This window comes from Tyto alba, unplaced genomic scaffold, assembly GCF_018691265.1.
Source record: "Tyto alba isolate M040663 unplaced genomic scaffold, T.alba_DEE_v4.0 Super-Scaffold_16, whole genome shotgun sequence".
Classification (NCBI taxonomy): Eukaryota; Metazoa; Chordata; class Aves; order Strigiformes; family Tytonidae; genus Tyto; species Tyto alba.
The window spans coordinates 6,516,188-6,534,549 of record NW_024881278.1 but is presented as its reverse complement, the minus strand read 5'-3'; positions in this window follow the sequence as shown (position 1 = coordinate 6,534,549).

Genomic DNA, 18,362 nt, shown 5'->3' with positions numbered 1-18,362 from the left:
ACACAGCACTTCTGACAATGCTGTAGGATGTGGGGTTTTTTTTAGAACATAAAAATGTTGCTTACATTAAAAAGGAAAAATCAAACTCGTTTTTAGAAGGATCATTTTGAGACAGGCATTTCAAACAATTAAAGCCCAAGTGTTTTGTGGATAGTGATATTTCACAGATGTTTGAAGAATGGTTATAATTTGTCCAAATCCATTTTTTATGAAGACCACTGGAGTGATGCAGCAGTGGGTAGGGACACCATAGGCTATGCAATAGGATTTTTTTTTTTTTTTTTTTTTCATGTGACCTCCTCTCTGGCCATGGAGCACATGATTATTGTGGATAAGTGGAATTATATCTTCTCTGCACTGGAAAAGCTCAAACTGTCTGAGTGCCAAGGGATGAACAAAAACATTTAATTAATAAGCATCTTGGGTTATATTACACTTACACTTTAAGCGATCTTTTTGTTACACAGCTAACAGCTCACCACATATGGACTTTTAGTTGTATGCTTTAGAAATTTAATGCAAGCCTGCATCAAGTGGACAGTACATGCCCTGTCTACCACTTCTAGTGGCTCAGTGGAAGTGTGGAGCATGCGTACTTTTCTTCCATGAGGGTTATTTAGCACTATGTTAAATTTCCTCTGTCAGGCACTCCATTGAAATATTCAAATGAAAGCTGCTGCTGTAATTATAGAAAAAAAAAAAAAAAAAAGAAGTTTGGGGTTGGTTGTTCTTTTCTGTCTCGCTTGTAGTAAAAGAACAAAAAGATGATTGAACTGATTAAATGTTAGAAAGTATGAGCTGCAGGTAGAAACTCAATCTGAAAAAAAGTCCAAGCTAAACTGCACGCTGATTTCCAAATGACTTGGCATGGGAATGAGCACTTACCAAAAGGCCTCAATCAGTCAACCAACCAAAATTTGACTTTTTGCACCTCTCAGTACTAGAATCCTTCAATTCCATGCTGTAGCCCAAGTAAATGCTCAATTTCACAGGAATGCAGGATCAACTTGAGTCTGTGACTCTCCCAATACAGGAGAAAAGGGCTCAGCCTAAGCAGTCTGCGTTCCTGAATAAAAACATTCTACTTTACTCACTGTACTGGAGCACAATGGGGGACAGGTAGCCGTTTGCACCCAGAAGCCCCAGAAAGCATTTCTGCACATGCTTCTGATGCCTCTTCTGGCACGCTGCCACTCTTCTCCATCCCTGCATACAGCTAGGCCATGTAAGAGGGCTAAGTTATTATGAACCAGACACCCAAGACTGCTCTGCAGAAAGACATTAGGGGATAAAACCTAGCAAGTGAAAATGTGCAGAATTCTGGTGGTATGAATTGCTTCTTATTTTTACTTAACAGCTTGCCCTCCTCTAAGGGAGACCTGACTCAGAAACCTAAAAAGGCACAAATGAACTTCCAGGATTGGGTGCTGAATGTTACTCTTAAGAAAATTTCACTTGTCTCTTACACGTACCACCAACATATCAGACATTTCCCTCCCACACACAGATATACCTTGTTACTTTGCTTTTGCTGACCCTTCACAAGAAAACCTCCTTTGCGGCTTCTCATACTCATAAGTCAGTTTGAAAGTGCTGCTGTACTGTCCTTAACCCTGACTGAAAGGACAAAAATTACTACGCTGCAAGGAATACTACAACATTTATGATGGTTAACACTTACTCCTTACTGATAACCTTGTGTTTTCTGCCCACAACATCATGGGGGTTTTCTGAATTCAGTATGAAGTGGCAGGGAAGAAAGGGAGAAATACAAAATAAGGAATTGTCCTGAAGGCTTGATGCAATATGATTTATGATACTTCTTTAGAAAATGACTAAGGAAGGTTTCATTTAGTATTACTGTAGAGATTTTCACAGTAATATCCTTTTTCTTGTAAGCAAGGTAGATAGTACTGACAATGTTGCCAAGTAATTACACCAGCAAAGCAAATGTATGACATTGTGCTCCTACAATTCCTCTCCTAGCTGCCCAGTGTGCAGCTCAGCAAGCAAGGACACAGGCCACTGACAGTAGAAGAAATGGTTTTATTTATTAATTGCAAATCTCCAGGTTACAGAAGTGCCACTCAGACTTGCTAGGCTTCCCGTATAAATATTTGATCATTTTATAGCTCAGCACAGTTACTGCGAGATCATGTAATGCACAAAGGATCAGGCATTTGCTGATACTTAGTGCATTATATAGGTAATCCACTGGAAACCAGACAAAATTTGTTCACGTGGTTCCTTCCTTCACCCACCATTTGATAAGACCATAGGCTGAATGTAGTTATGGGAACTGCTAGTTCAAACAAAAAACACCCCTATAAAGCATACTGCCTCACAGTCTTTGCAGGATCACCTTGCTCTATCATTGCCTGTAGATTTCCTGGAAATCTCCGAAAGTCAGTGAGTGTTCCTTCAAATGGTAAGCACCTTGTCTCACCATTCTGAAGGTTAACCAGGCAGATTGATAAATCTTAGCCTTCCAGATCCTATGCAATGTCACTTGGTCAATCCAATCCATGAGTTTCCAACACAGTCCATGTTTTTCATTTTCACTGAGGCACCTAGCAGTCAGAGAAACTGGAAAAAGCACAACTAGAGGAGACACTGCAACAGTCCTTCCTGATATGGATGGCTCTGCTGCCATGAATATGCCTGACATTACCTTAGCCTGATTAAGTTTAATGTAAGAATAACGTTCCTCAGCGTGAGATACTCCTGGATCTCTTTTTCAAGGTGTTCCATCTCAACCAGGAAAATGGCTGTCAAATGCATCAACAATCCTCCTTGCACACCTATGAAGTATGGACGATGCACCCAGATGCAATGAAAAAGAATAACCACATGCTGACCTGCACATGCTAGAGAGCTTCAGAGACTACAAGCATCATCAGAGAAATAGCTGTCTTCCCTGACAACAGCAAATTTTACTGTAGCAGCTCCTGTGGTGGATTTCTCTCCTAATGTCTCTTTCATGTCCTTTTGTATCATAACTCATCCAGTGCAACAGGTAAGACAAGTTCCCAAAGCTGATGAAAAGAAGCTGACAAAAGCACTTAAGCCAAACTTGCATTTTTCCTAAATTGATGCTTGTGATTTAATGACACTTAGAGTAACAATAAAAGCAAATTCTGGAAGTGAGTAAACAAAAGCCATTTCCTGCATATGCTCATGCTTTAGGGAAAGGCTTGGAAACTCCAACTTTCACACAGTCCTTACCAGTACAGGAGCATGAAAGCCTTTTGCCTTATGCGTAAGGATTGACTCAGGATTTCTTTTTCAGAAACATGTGAATCTAGGTGCTCCCAATTTTCTAACATAAATTACATGGTAAATGTACTCCAGTTAAAAAAAATATAAGAATTTTTCACCATTTACTCTGGTAAAAAAATGTTACAGTTGTCTGTCCAGTGGGTCAACTTTTTTTGTTCTCCTACCTGTGAAAATTGCCAACTTGGTAGCATGGAAATCTGCATCCCCTACAAAACAGACTTGTAGACTAAATGAAACAGCAAGTTATATCTCTCCACTGCTGTACTGCAGTGTTTCAAGCCTCCTTTAGAAGGACAACTGCAAAGACTTAGAATATAAATCCTTTCTAATGCCCATTCCATCCTTGGTCTATCTGCTATCACTGCTAAGCAGAGTGCCAATTAGTGTCAGTTGTAATGGTGGTTTCTGTACTACGAACATTCTTCAACTGGGAATTGGACTAAAAGACCATTGTCTCATTTCACACTGGAAACCAAAACAGTCATCATGCAGTAATAACTTTTGGTCACTGCTAACCCAGACCTCATCAAACCAGTGACCTTGAAATGAAAAGGTCTGTGTCCCACTCCCCTTCCTTCCATTTCTCAAGCAGAACGGCAACGCCAAGAGTTGTCAGGATTGGAAGGAATCCAAATGTAATGGATGTGTCATTGAACCCTGAGCCCTAAACTGGAAGCCAATGAGATCTATTCTCTACCACTCTTCTAAGGGAAGATTAAAAAAAGGAACCAAACACCATCCCCACCCCCCCCCAAAAAAATAAAATCAAAACCCCAAGGATTGTATTTTCAGCAACAGGCTATGAGCTGTGCAATACCTACGAAATTCAATTGCTGACCCCAGGACATCTCTCACCACCAGCTGATAGCCATCCAACATTTTTCTACTGCAATCACCTTTGCTATAGTCTGATTTATATGCAGAACATTGCATATTTTGGACTCAGTCCACTGTAACTGACCACTTAAATTATTGGGTCCTTTTTTGAATTATTAGTTCAGATTAATTGAAGAGGTTTGTTACCAAGCCAATGCGGCCCTGTTACCCCTGTACAACTTGAGCCAAGTAGTAAGGTTGTTTGGAACAAGAGATTAAATTTTGGTTCACTGTCTTTTATTTCTACTTTAAAAACTCATAAATACTGCATTAACTGGGTTATAATATACCTGGTGATCTCTAATTTCCATTCTTTTTACATTTGGTTGTGGTTTTTGGTGGTTTTTTGTTTTGGGTTTTTTTTTTTTTTTTTGTACAACAGTTGCTGTCTTTTCACTTTCAGAAAATCAAGACCTAGAATTTAAAGTGAGATCTGTGTATAACTATATATACATATATGTATATATGTGATATAAAAATTTCAGCACAAATATCTACATATGCTGTCAGTTTTAAACACATTAATCTAAGGCTCTGAAAACATTCAATATGTGAGCATTCTACTTTTAGGTCCATGATATTTAAAATTACTAAGGCTGTCTTTTGCATCACTCATGAGGCTTTTTTCTGTTAAAAAAAATAATAGCTGTAGACCTGTTTTCGCATGCCCAAGCAGTCCTTTATGAGACATGTAAGGAAATGCAGTGTGGATTGTCATGAATGGAGCAATAATCATAAAATTAGAAACAAAAGAATCAGACAGAACAAAGCTTTTTTTTAAAGATTCTAAATCACACACAAAACATTTGTTCTGCTCCAGCTCTTTGTGAACTAATTGGCTCTCCTGGAGGGACAGGTAATTGTACTTGACTACACAAGCTGTCCTGAAGCTCCCTTGGAAAGCTCCAGTAAGCTTCCAGTGTTAGCAGCCATCAAGGATTTCACAGGTCAGGCATCGGATCGATACAGCTAAAAGCAGCAGGGACTGTAATGTCGACAGCAGGTTTCAGAAAACGCTGCAAGTGCCAGTTTGTTCCCCTTCATGCAGAAGCTCAAGACAGCTTAATTAACCCTTGGAAAATACAATTTATCCAGAGGCTCTGCAGGTCTGTACTAGGCCTTATTGGTGAACTGATAGCAGAGATACTGTAGCTGGCAGCTCTGAATTCCCATTTCCCCCTTTAATGCTGTTTCAGTTAGGATGCAAACAAAACATGATTTTAGGGGGATGTGTTCGCCTTGTCCTGAAGAGCATGCTACAGGAGGCCACGAAGGCAGCTGTTTTGCTAGAACTCACTTGTGATTTCAGCAGGAGCCTGGCCCAGCAGATGCATTGATCACTCACATCTTGGGCTCTGTATGTGTGTGCCCATCTGAGTGTGTGCATGTGTGTGCGTGAGAGAAAAAGAGAGAGGAGGAAAGAGTCATCTCCCACAGGTCTAAATGCTTCTTTGCCCTCTTGTAAAGATGTTCCCTTGTTAGTTGTCTATTTTTACTGTCTTTTAATACCACATGGCCACAAAAAGTACAGACAAGGTAATTTTCCACATCCCAAAACACCTACATTTTAGAAGACAAAGAACTTGCCAGGGGTGACAGACCAGTAAGAAGTTAGCTTGTCTGATGTGATATTCAAATTTGTGTCTCCAATGTCAGGCCAACAGACCAAAGGGTTTTTCCTTCTACAGCTCTTTTCAAGCTAAGGAAATCTTCTAAGACAACACACACAGAACAACTAAGGAAAAAAATATCCAAGTTACTGAGGCTTAGCAATTTTAACATATAAATCTGCCTGTGAATTCAGTTAAATTACTTTAAATATTAACTACTTACATTTCCACTAGTTATGTTTTTAACTTGTATAATTCCAATTACATACTGCAAACGTATATTGTTCAGTTTATATTTACTTCCTTTAGTGAATGAAAGCATTCACTGTTCCGGAACAGTGAACTCTCACTGTAAGCAAGTAAGCAAGGTAGATAGAACTTTCTTTCCATGAGCTTGTTACTGTTTCTGATGGTAAAAGACTATGTGAATGAGTAGGATGAAGTACATAAAATCAAATTAGAAAGATTTTTTTCACATGTGTGCACGCATATCATCGTACACATTCACAGATATATGAAGAGTTGTGGCATTAGCTGCACAACTTTGAATCCGCATCATCTTCAATAACCTTCAAAAGGCATAGGAATTTATGATGAAATATGAAAATGCCAAACAATAAGCAACAAGGATTCTGAAAAAAAAGCAAAAGCAGGCCAGACTATATCTGTGATTCTTGTATTAACATGCTCACAAAAACAGTGCACAAAAAGCACTTGATATAATTATTTAATACATCCATGTCACAGTGCTCCTATCCAAGCCACTAGATATTAATTTTTCAGGATAGCTTGTAGGAGATGGTCTGCCAGAGGTAGTGAAAGATGCTGCTTGAAGGTCGGCAAGCAAAGGGGAATGATAGATACTTGACACATTTCAGCCTGGTATATTGCTACCTACTGGGGAGCCAGAAGGTTCTGAGATAGGCCCACACTTGTTTGACATTTGTATTAATGACAGGCAAGAAAAAAATAAAACAGAGCTTGAATGACAAATACAGAAGGGTGAAAGGGCTGGACTGTGCCCAGTATAGGTGTACAGAAGAGGCACTGCAGGTGAAGAACCTGGACTTACTCCTGCAAAGGCTATTTTCACATGAACAAAACCATCTACAATACAAGTACACTGCAATCTCCATGGGGAGAGGGTTTTGCAGATGAATTGGCAACAAAAAAAGACAGAAGTAGGTGACAGAAAAGAAGTTTTATGGCTGCTTACACCAACTGTAAGTCTGTCTCCAGAATTTGAGAAAACATCCTACTGTTTTAAAGTCTTTACTTACAGTTTGGACTACAACCAGGACATGCTTGAAAAGACCACAGAAACCAGCTGGTTATCTAAGATTTGTGAGATCAAGAAGGATAAAAGCAGCATTGCTGAAACATGTTGTCCTGGTTCTTAGGAAAGCTTGAAGCTGGCCTGAAGAACGTGCAAGATATTAGACAGTACTAAGGGAAAGATTTAAGTGAACATGTTTTACTCCAGAGTACACACGCATGTCCATGGAAAGACGATGAGGTATGCAGATATGAAAAAAAGAGCTGAATTCTCTTTCTACCTCTGCCACTGATCCCTTTGCTGTTTCTGTTTTTCCTGTCACTATATGTTTTCATCTTTATCTGCATCTTTAGTTTTGTTTTTACCATTTGGGGGGGTTTTCTGGGGGGCAATATTTACCACTGTAAGAACCTGACCTCTACTGGAACAACTTGATGCTACCATAACACACAGCAACATCCTAGCAGCTGGTGTGTGTGTGAGAACAATCATAAAACTTGTAGTTAATGCCACAATATGCTCTTGTGCTTAACAAATATTGCAACATGTCATGTTCCAGAGCTGTTGAGAGGCGTGCTAATGTCCATGATGGTTAGACTGCTTGTTTTCATCTGCCACTACTTGTAATCAACATTAGAAAAAACAAATGTGTTGCAAGCATTTTCTTCGTGAAACACTAATGGTTTTTGAGGACCCACAATGAAGCGCATTTTAGCATTTTATGACAGTTCCAGAATATAGCAGGTAAAGACCCTTAAGGAGAGCTCTGCTCTGACATATTCTAAGCAGTGTTATTAATTAGAATCTATAAAAGCAAAATCTAAATCTGTCGTAGCTCAAAAATTCTGTTTTAAGAATACCAACAAAGAGTTTTTACATTCCCACAATAGAGTTTAAAAACTAAATCCTCCTGTTAATTATCAGGGAGTGCAGGCTTTCCAAGGTTGAGTACCTATTTCTGTTTAAAGGTCGACACTAAGTGCTCTAAAATCCACATACTTGCTCAAATTGCCTTGAAATTTGGTGTGTGCCTCATGGGGATCCAAGGTAAGGTTAGAGTCATAAGCTTAGGGTCACGTTTGCCAGTGCTTTTCAAGATGAGGCCTGAAAAAACAGCTTTTAAGTGATAAAATTCTGATAAACTGTTTTTTTTCTAGGCTTGCATATCCATAGTGGAACAAACCACAGCTTTCCACAATGCTCCAAATGTTCTTAACATTCAACATGGGGCACCCTGAACAGGTAAGTGTCTAAACTCCTGATCCTAAGAGACTATAGAACATATCAGGATTCTGAAATCAATAATGGCTTCCACGTACTGACCAACTTTAAAATGAGCTGGGTGGTACAAGAGGATGTGTAATATTAATTGACTCTACTTTATACCTAAGGGCAGTTTGCATTTGATCCTCAGAAGGAATTCTGAAAACAGACTGGCTAGATATTATTAGTAATGCAAAAACCTTCGACAAATATATATTTTATTATTTGGTGTAAATACAGTTAAAATATTTTTTTAAAAAGAAAGGTATACATAAGAATTCTTGATTTGAAGGACATGGGAACTCATGAACAGTGAGAAGACAAAGGAAGAGTATGTTAAGGCCAGTGGTGAGCCAGACAGGAAGGTCACAAGACCCTGCAAAGAACTTGAGGAGACCAAGGAAGAAGGGGGTGAAAAACTGTGCTTTTTCACCTCTTTCATGTGTTTTAGGAGTTCCAGAGGCTCTTCTACATTTGTGCCAGGTCCCGAGGAAACCCTGTTCCTCTGGGAAGAAAGGATGGGTGTCTAAAAGCATGTCATGTCCATGTGCAAGGAATAGAATTTTAAATCTGTAAAACCATGACATTCAAAATAAGATACCTGCCACCTCTCTGTAGGGATGAGATGATGGAATGGGCCAACCCTCACAGCTGACTTTGACAAAGTCACAAGGAACAAGGCCACAGAAGTGGGCTAAGACAAAGTCATCAGGATATCAAAAAAAGAATGTTATGACTTTATTTCTAAAGGGATGTTGGCTTAATGAGACAGGAGAAAGGGCCTGAAAACAGTGACTAGGGAGGCTCTGTTTTTAGGAAAATTACACAAGACAGACTCTCTCACTAGTTTTATACTACGTATTTAAAATTCCTGTAGCCATCCCATAATAAAAAAAAAAAAGCCCAAATGTTGGGCAACGTGTCATATTTGTGATTTCTCTGTTAGTAAGCAGGAATTTCTGATTACATAAAGCATCTGCTTGCTGATGGTGTTGTGAGGAAAATATGGCATGAGTTGATGACCATACGCTTAGTTATTTCCCTGCAACAATTTGTTGAGGGGGCTGTCTCAGTTCAGGGCATGTGGTGTCAGCCTTATCAGGAAAAAGTAAAGTTCAGGTTTAGTGGTGTTTAAGCGCAAAAAGTCTTAAACTCATGCGTGTCCCTACGTATATAAAGATGCATGCTTCATTTGTACTCCATGCAATCTGATCTGTTTGTTTCTACTGAGAGCTTTGATACTGACAAATTGAAAGAGTCACATACAGTCCAGTACTACTGGCCACTACTCCTTTTCCACTTTAACATGCCTATAAATTTCTGGGGGGCTAATGCTAACAGAAAAAAACAAATGCAGAATTTGTACTATCTTATATATGCGGAATGGGACATCTATGTATGTGCTAGTGTTGTGTATTAATTAGTAAAGTGTTCTGAACAGTAATTCTCTCAATAATAAATGTGGCTTAAAACATTCCCAAACTGTTACCATAGCCAGATTGATTTACCTTAGAAGTTCCAGCTGAAAAGAGTGCTTGAAGAGAAAATAGCCCAATAGGAAATCTCCAAGAGGAAATGTGGCTGTCACTAAAAATGGGTTATTTGAGTCTGTGCTTGTACCAAATTTAGCCTAAGAAACTCTTGACAGTGGTATCACTTATTGTAAGTATGACTTTCTGTCATCATTTTAGAGAACAGATTTTGAAGATCATTATATAACCTTTTGGATTTGATCTAATTAAATTTTTAATATTTCATTAATATATTTGCCCTGATGTATCACACAAAAATCATGCAAAATACAAGCTTATCAAGCCATAAATTAATTCCTTTTAAGTTTTGTCTTTTTTAACTTCGGTAACTTAACTCTTCTAACCTTTCATCACTATCATTCACTGAAGGCCAAATGATTTTGGAAAGCCAAAAGGCATCAGGTAAATCTTATAAAAAAATGTTCCATAAAGGAAAGATAAAACTGCATCAAGAAGGGGTAGGAAGAGCCTTTTGTAAGGCTGCAATACAAGTAACTTTTTGTTAAATCCCCTGTAAGAATGCCACAACAGAGCTGCTTGCCCATCTGTTGCTGAAATACATACACCTCCTGGCACCATAACTAAGTGTCAGGTTCACAAAGGTGCTGGATTGGGGTTTCCTGGGGGGTGCTCAGCCAGCACATGGAACCTTTTCAGCCAAGATCTAAGCCTTGAGAAGTAAAAGGAAATGAAGTTATAGCATATCAGAGTCACTTAAAAAAAACCCAAGTTATTGCCTCCCTTCAGAATGTGCCCAGTGTACCCTGAAACATGTGTTGTCCCCTTCTTATCACATTACAAGGAAGTTGGTTGCTGTTTTTTTAAAAGAGTCCTCATTGTAGTTTGACATACATACGCCTGCTACAGCATTCAGGCATTGGAGTCTGTAGGTATGTACAATTCATTATACACAAGAAGAATGCTTGAAGAAGCCAGGGAAACAGTGCTGCAGAAGCCTGTCTTACAAACATGAGCACAAATCATGCCCTTGTAACAGCAGATGGATAAAGCTGCAGATGTCCAGAGCACATTGCTGAGAGCGTGCTGGAGATCATATCTGCTGCTCCAGGTTGGTGAAAAGGGAGTGAGAAGGGGAAGCAGGAAGCAAGTGACAGAGGTGTGCCTGACACTCCTGGGTGAGCAGCATGCCGCCCATCATGAAGAAAGCCTTAGCTTCTCATAATTATACACACTTAATACAAAGTTGAATTTACTATGTGAACCAATAGCTGTATTTTCTCCAAGCCCTAAGAGATCATGATAGATTTAGATTGAGCAAGATGGCCCAACAACCAGGGAAAAACTGAAACATTAGATGTCGTCAGAAGAGATCACTAGAGCCATGAAAACTGACAGCCATTGCTCTAACCCAGAATGGGGAGGCATATAGGACTGGCACACAATTCAGACAAAATCAGGTCAGGAAAGCCATCCTGCTGTTCCTATTGCTGCCAGAAAGATAGAGAAGAGAATCTTGCTACTTTTCAAAAGGACAACTGCTTTTTGCAACAGTTGAAGAGACCTGGCCTAAACACTCCAACAGAACTAATTTGCTTTTCAAATCTAGCCAAGGTATACCAATGTCCAGCCACATTCCTGAGAAGTGTGATGGTTAGTGATTTTACAGACAGCAAAGAGATTTTCCCATAAGAAATAACATAATAGAAGAGGGATGGATTCAGGGACTTCAAAAAGACACACCATTTAAATGCACAAGGTCAGTATGGTGAAACAGAAGATCTTCCCAATTATCCTAGCAGCACTGCTCATAAAAGCAAGATCTGGACGGTGGGAATGCAGAAGAGGCATTCTACTGTGTAGGTAGCCACACAGGTGATACCCCATACAATTCTATCAGCATTGATGTGATACATAAATATTACTTAAATATTAAAAATACTGAAGACTATTTTATCTCTTATTTTAACACAAAGAAGTTCTCATCAGGCACCACTTCAGTGCAACTTGGTGGCTCAGGGCAGTCTGTCAGAAAGGCAAAGGAAGGAAGAATAATGAAAAGGGGATAACCAATGGTCATCCCCTAACATGATGGCTAGAGAAGCCCCAGATACCGACACATTACTGTAGAGACACAACAGTTCACAAAGCCAGAAGTCTTTGCTAACCATAGAAATCTGCCGCTCTAGGTAACTACCTACAGGTAAAGTAAGTCCCAGTTTTCTCTTTAGAGGTGTTGTGGCTCCATTCACTGAGATTTTTAAAGGGCCACTCCTCTGAAAGCAATCCTGGGAAACAGGCACATATAAGCATTTTTTTGCCTTGCTAGAAAGAACATAAGGACCATATGGTTAGAAAGGGACAGGCTTCAGTTTCTTTGTCAGCATGAGAACTGTGCACACTACAGTACAGAATAAAGCTTCTGAAAACTGTGGGAGAAAATGGTTAGCGTAAGCTATTAACTCTAATTTTCTACATGTGCTGGGCAAGTATCCTGTGAAATAGCAGGACTCTCTCTGCGGTTACAGGGACTATAAAGCAACTCTCAACAACTGTTTAGATAGGAACCTGCTTTAAATCCTGAAAGCCTGGAATCACTTTATTTAGTCAGCAGTGGGGCAAAAGATGATTTAGAAATAGCTTCCTGGTGTGTCTGGAAATACATCTGTATTTCATCATATAATGGAACAAACATGGCATAGTTCAAATGCAGGAATCAGTTATATAGATGATGTGTTCATTATAGGTACAAATTAGGAAGCTCCTTTGGGAAGATCAGCCTATTCTGAAGGTCACTGTCAGGTCAGATTTATTCCAAAGCAGCTTCTTTTTACAGAACCTGGAACTAACACGCTTCTCTTAAATGCTCAGCTTGTGTTCAGCTGAGTTTTTATTTGTGTTTTGCTTTTTAATTTCAGAGAAGCCCTAAACTTAGGCACACTCATTCCTGTCTTTACAGCTTTGGAAGCCTTCATGCTGCAATGTCATGCCTGGCGAGAGCTGACACTTGCCACTGCTCTCACCCCCTTCCTGCTGCTGATAGGAGGCTCCTAAGCCTGAGCTGCATACGCTGAGCCCCATTTCCCTTGCAGCCCTATTCCAGCAACAGGAGACAACACTTTGCATTTCTGAGCAGGGGAGCAGCAGCATAGCTATCCCTTAGCCTTCTCACCCCAGCCAGATCTCACATCCCAATAAAGCAGCATTACAACTGTGCAGAAGAACTAGCACTCAGCATGAGAAGGATCTGAAGTTTTTCTGTGAAGTGAAAGAGAAAGGAGTGTGGAGTGGTCTAGAAAGGAAGAACTGAGGGGTAAGGTGGGGCTTTTCCAAGAAGAGGGGAGTGCAATGGGAAGGCAAAGCAAGGGAAAAATCAAAGGGATTAATAGGAAGATCAGGGTGCAAATGCTAGCAGGAAGACATGCAAGGAAGGAAAGGTTTTGAAGCTATATATTTATGTATATACATACACATCTATTTCAGTCTTTGGTACCGATTTCCTGTGGGCCCTTGGAAGAAGCATGACTTTCATATGCATATGTAAAGTGAAGATAGACACTTCCACCCCACAAGAAAGTGGCATCAGTTTCAGCTACTTGGAAGGAAATACTGCTGCTTATACAGGTTATATCAATACCAGATAGCTACTAATGTTTTTGTGTTAAAAACGAGTAGTGAAAGTAATCTGTGCAAAAGCTTAAAGAGTTTATTGTGGCAAGCCAGACTGAGTTAAAATACACAAAATCCTATCTTTTCTTCTCCGAGCAGTTAGCCAAAAACTCAAGAGTCTTAAGAGTTTATTCTAGTTAGAAGGCAGAACTGGCAATGGAGCTGTGTATCCCCTCCAAGTAATTCTGTTCATCTGTAAAGAGCATATGAAGTTCCAATTCCCTGAAGATGGCAGGACTCAACAAGAAGCACTCTTTTTGCTCAAATTCCAACATGCCTTCTCAGTCAGTGCCTACGCCTGTAGCCCTCCTCTGTGGGATTTTTCTGCGACCCAAACACTTGGCCCTGGTTTTCTTCTCTCCCTTGTACTCAGAAATGCAGATGCACACATTCAGTTAATTCCACTTGTTAATGTGGTAGATATATCAGTCCCTGGAAATATATCTTAGTGCTATTTGTCCTCACTTCTATTTATTTTTGACAGACTGAGATATGGTGTGTCAGATCTGGATAAAAAAAAAAAATTGCCCCGTCTGAAGCCTGGATGGAAGGACAGTTCCTAGACTCACCACCTGTTGCTGTTTGCTCACAGTATTAGTAACTTTCAAAAATGAGCAAATTAGGTAATTTCAAAGTTGTATCGCATCAAGGATTTTTTTGTTCTTTCATTGTTATCCTCTGATATTTGAAGTATCTCATAAAGGCCTTGGTTTCTTGTGGTACTGTGAGTCGATAAAAATTTCAGTTCTTATTCTAAAAGATTGTAAACCTTGCCATTAAAAAGAAATGTTGGAAAACATGAAATCATAGAAATCCAGGAGATAAATAAAAAAACCTGACAAACATTCACTTCATCGTTTCAAGTCAATGCTAAAACTTTGCAGAGGCGGATATATAATTTTGAACACTTGAGACTACATATTTAAAATCTGCATTTTCAAGTTACATAGAATTTACATGACAGATGAGAGACTTACAGCTACTTCCCAGCAAAAGCAAATCCATGTATGTAGGAACCCATCCATGACTGTCAGAAAGCTTCAATAATTTCTAGCTCTACCTAGTTGAAATGGAAATTTCACGACTTTACCATAAGTCCATAATTTAGGTAATAAGTCATATGACACAGTCCTTATAAAAGATCTTATTTAGACTAGAAAATATAATAAAATACTTGAATATAGCAAGAAGCTGCAGATACCTTCAAACCTACACTTCTGTCACGATTAGAATTTGAAAATTGAAATTTTCAAACCTGCAATTGTGGGTGACTGCCTATCATGTGAAATATTAAGAAGTACCAAAGGGTAAATTGCTTTCAGAAATTAACTTTTATTTAAGGCAAAAAACCCCAACCAAATCAACACCACCAAAACAAAAACAAAAATCCCCACAAACATAACCTTTAAAATAAAAGAGGATGCTCTAAGTACTTGCAGGAATTTGGAAATTCTGTAAATTTCTGAATAGGAAGATATTTACATTTTTATTAGATCACAAATATCTTAACTTTTTAGGTCAAAAAGTCAAATAGTTAAAAAAAGGTCTTGTATCTTACCATGAAGTGAAAGATTCTGCCAAGTACTTCCAGTGAAATCAGTCAAGTCAATGGACCACTCTACAGATGCATGAGACGCTGCACGTTCAGGGTTTACAACACTGTGTAGAGATGGATAGCAGAAAACTGGCCTGCAACCACCTGCTAAAACCAGCTGAAAAAATACAGAAATTCAGATGCAATCTTTAGCTGCCATTAGACACAATAGCTCTACCATCATCACAGCAGTTTCCAAGCATGAAAATTCTGCAATCTTGCAGAGCCTCAAAGAGAAACTGAATCAGACTGCAAATATACCTATCCCAAGGAAGGTAATCCTGTTGAAAAAAATGTGCCCAAGACACAGATGAGGTTCCTTCTGAATTCATCTGAAGAGCCAAACATTATAAGAAGAGATATAGACCATATTTTGTGATGTTTACGTATAAGGACAAAGATCTCGTTGACAAAATTGCTTGGAAGAATCTCCTGAAGGACTGGGATAAGCGTCAAATCAGCAAAAAAGTAATTTTGGGGCCCACATTTATAGGAAATGACTGAAGAATAGAACAGAGACTGGTAAGTACAAAGCAGTCCATTGAGTCTGGTAATGCAATCTATTAGGAAAACATGACAGAGCATAAGGAGCAACTGTTCCCCATAATGTGCTACAATGCTAAAGAATGCCAAACATACTTTAAAGAACCTGGCTTCCAAGAAGACTTCTGAAGTTCTATTTATTATGGTTTTTGTATAAAAGCTTACAAAAACCTTTTCAAACATTCACCCTTATATCTGAAGAATTCTAAACATTTGCAGAAAAAAAAATTATATGAAACACACAGACTGGCTTCTTATCACCTTGACTCAAATAGGTTTGCAAATATTTTGGTCCAAATAGCAGCATGATAGAAATGGTATTTTTGGGAAAGGTATCCTATTCACTCTATTGATGAGTCAACACATAACTGATTTAATCTTTTTCTTCCTATGCTGATCTCCAGACAATACTACATTGAAGTCCAGCTGACCTATTTAAAAATATCATCTTTGAATCTGATTTCAATTTTCACACAAGAGAATGACATGATAAAAAAACAAGAAAAAAGTGAGGAAACAGAAGAACCAAGTATTCTGTTCCAAGTCTTTTTTCCACAGAACGCAATGAGGAGTTTCCCATTGACTTCACTGAACTGGGACTTCAACTAAGTGGGGAGAAGGAAAAGAAAATAGAACAGTACTTAGGTTTGTAATATAACTTGTGGTTACATAATGTAAAACGTTTAAAAAGAACCGAGGTAAGTAATTTATCTTGCAGATATAAGATTTTTCAGATCTTTGAAAATCTTCTGCAAGTAGAAGTTGTGCAGAAGACAGTTACCTCGCCTGTATTTAATAACTTAGCTTTTCATGCCACTAGACCAAACAGTACTTTTTGATATTATACAAACCTTGACTCAATTAAAATTATTCTAGATATTCTGTTCTATATGTTACAATTTGCTCAGTGGATTTGTTCAGAATTATAGAAAAATGACAAATAAATAACAATGATATTCCTTAAACTACAATTTTAACAAGGGTGTAAAAAACAGAAGAGAAAGCAAAACACCTGAAAGAACTTTCACTTAATTAAAAAAAAAAAAAAAAATTAAGTTAAACTGTACCTAACTGTGAAAAGCTATTTTTGAAGTGGGTTGGAGTATTACATATCTGTTACACAAGATACACTTCTATGAATTAAAATATAAAACTTTAATATACGAATGTTTTAAACACACTCTTTGTAATCTGCAAATCATCTGGTATGTCACTACCTTCCTAGGCTACCAACAGCACTGTAGTCTACTTCAAAAACACTAAACAAATGCACTTTCATACAGTCTTGCTAGTTTGCTGCTTTCCTTGGAAGTCAAAAAACAAATCACCACAACAAAACAAGAAAACCCCACACAGATACAGATGTTTTGTGAAAAAAATCCGAATTCTTATGAATGCCTTGGAACAGCATCTGCAAAATAGATGCAAGTTTCATTAAAATCTAAATACTGCTACAGGTGATTTTGTTTAGTTCCCTTTGGTACCTCATGCTACTGCTAAATATTCATTAATTATGTCATCAGACTAATTGTCTGTTGTACCTCACTGAAACAGAGACCTGACATTTGTTTGGATTCCACCTAAGCCCTAAGAGCAATTTCAGTACTGTGATCACACCAATACAAGCATGTGCTTGTACTCTACTTTCAACTGCTCCCCCTTTCAAAGCAGTAAAAGTTCTTTAACAGGTTTTTTTTCCCTCCTTTTTTTGATAGTCCATAGTCTCAAACTTGGTGCAGACAGAAGACTTGCACTTGTAAGTTAGTAGTTTGACGCATGAACTACAAAGCTTTTGCTTTCTTTGCAAAAATGCAAAATCCTCGACCTCATATGTATCATGTGTCACTTGGGAGAGTGCATTACATGCTAGCTCACAGTACATTATAAGATATGAAGTTTTTTTAAAAAAAAAAAAAAAAACAAAAGCACCCCACAACTTGAAAGCATGTTGCATGCCTTAGCAGTAACTAGTAAAACAGAAGAATAACGCACTGAGATCTTGGACTTTTCAACACTTTGTCTACATTTCTGTTTCATCTGCTTGTGTTTCTTGACTCATTCAAATGTCAGCATGAAAATCACACTTAGAAACACAGCCCTCTAAGCATCTATGGTTTTTACTATGCATTTTGAACAAGCTTTTTGATATTTTCATTTTATAACCAATTAATGTAAAACCACTCTGAGCTATAAAGAGGAAACAATGTCAGGTTCTGACAGATGTTGTGCATGCATGCTGCATTTATTACAATGTTTTCACTATTAAGCTGGAAAGAGAAGCTGCAAATAATATTTTGTTTATCCACTGCACCTTAAAAATACAATTTGGGGAACCCTCGGGAAACTCAATGAAAAATCATCCCAGATGCAGAAAACAAAGTTCTGTGAAGTTACAGAAGTCTCCAACATTCCTGCCCAAAAGAATAAAAAGTTAGGTTCTTTCCTTGTTCTCTTTTACTTCTCTTTCTACAATCTCTTTAAACCTGGAATGTAAAATATCTATTACCCTTTTTCCACTCACTACACTTGGATGTCCTTTGCCTTCTCTTCTCTGGATTTCAACACATGGATCAGAAGCTGAATGGCTATCACTAGAACCATTCTGCAGAGGCTGAGTCTGTGCCTTTATCAGAGTGATTACTGTTTGCAATAGTCTCATAAAACTGTTTTGACCCCAACTACAGGTTTCAAAAGGGAGATGTTTTTTAGGCTTTTCTGTTTAGAAATTACCTCTTTGCCTAATCCATAAACTTCCTTCTTCA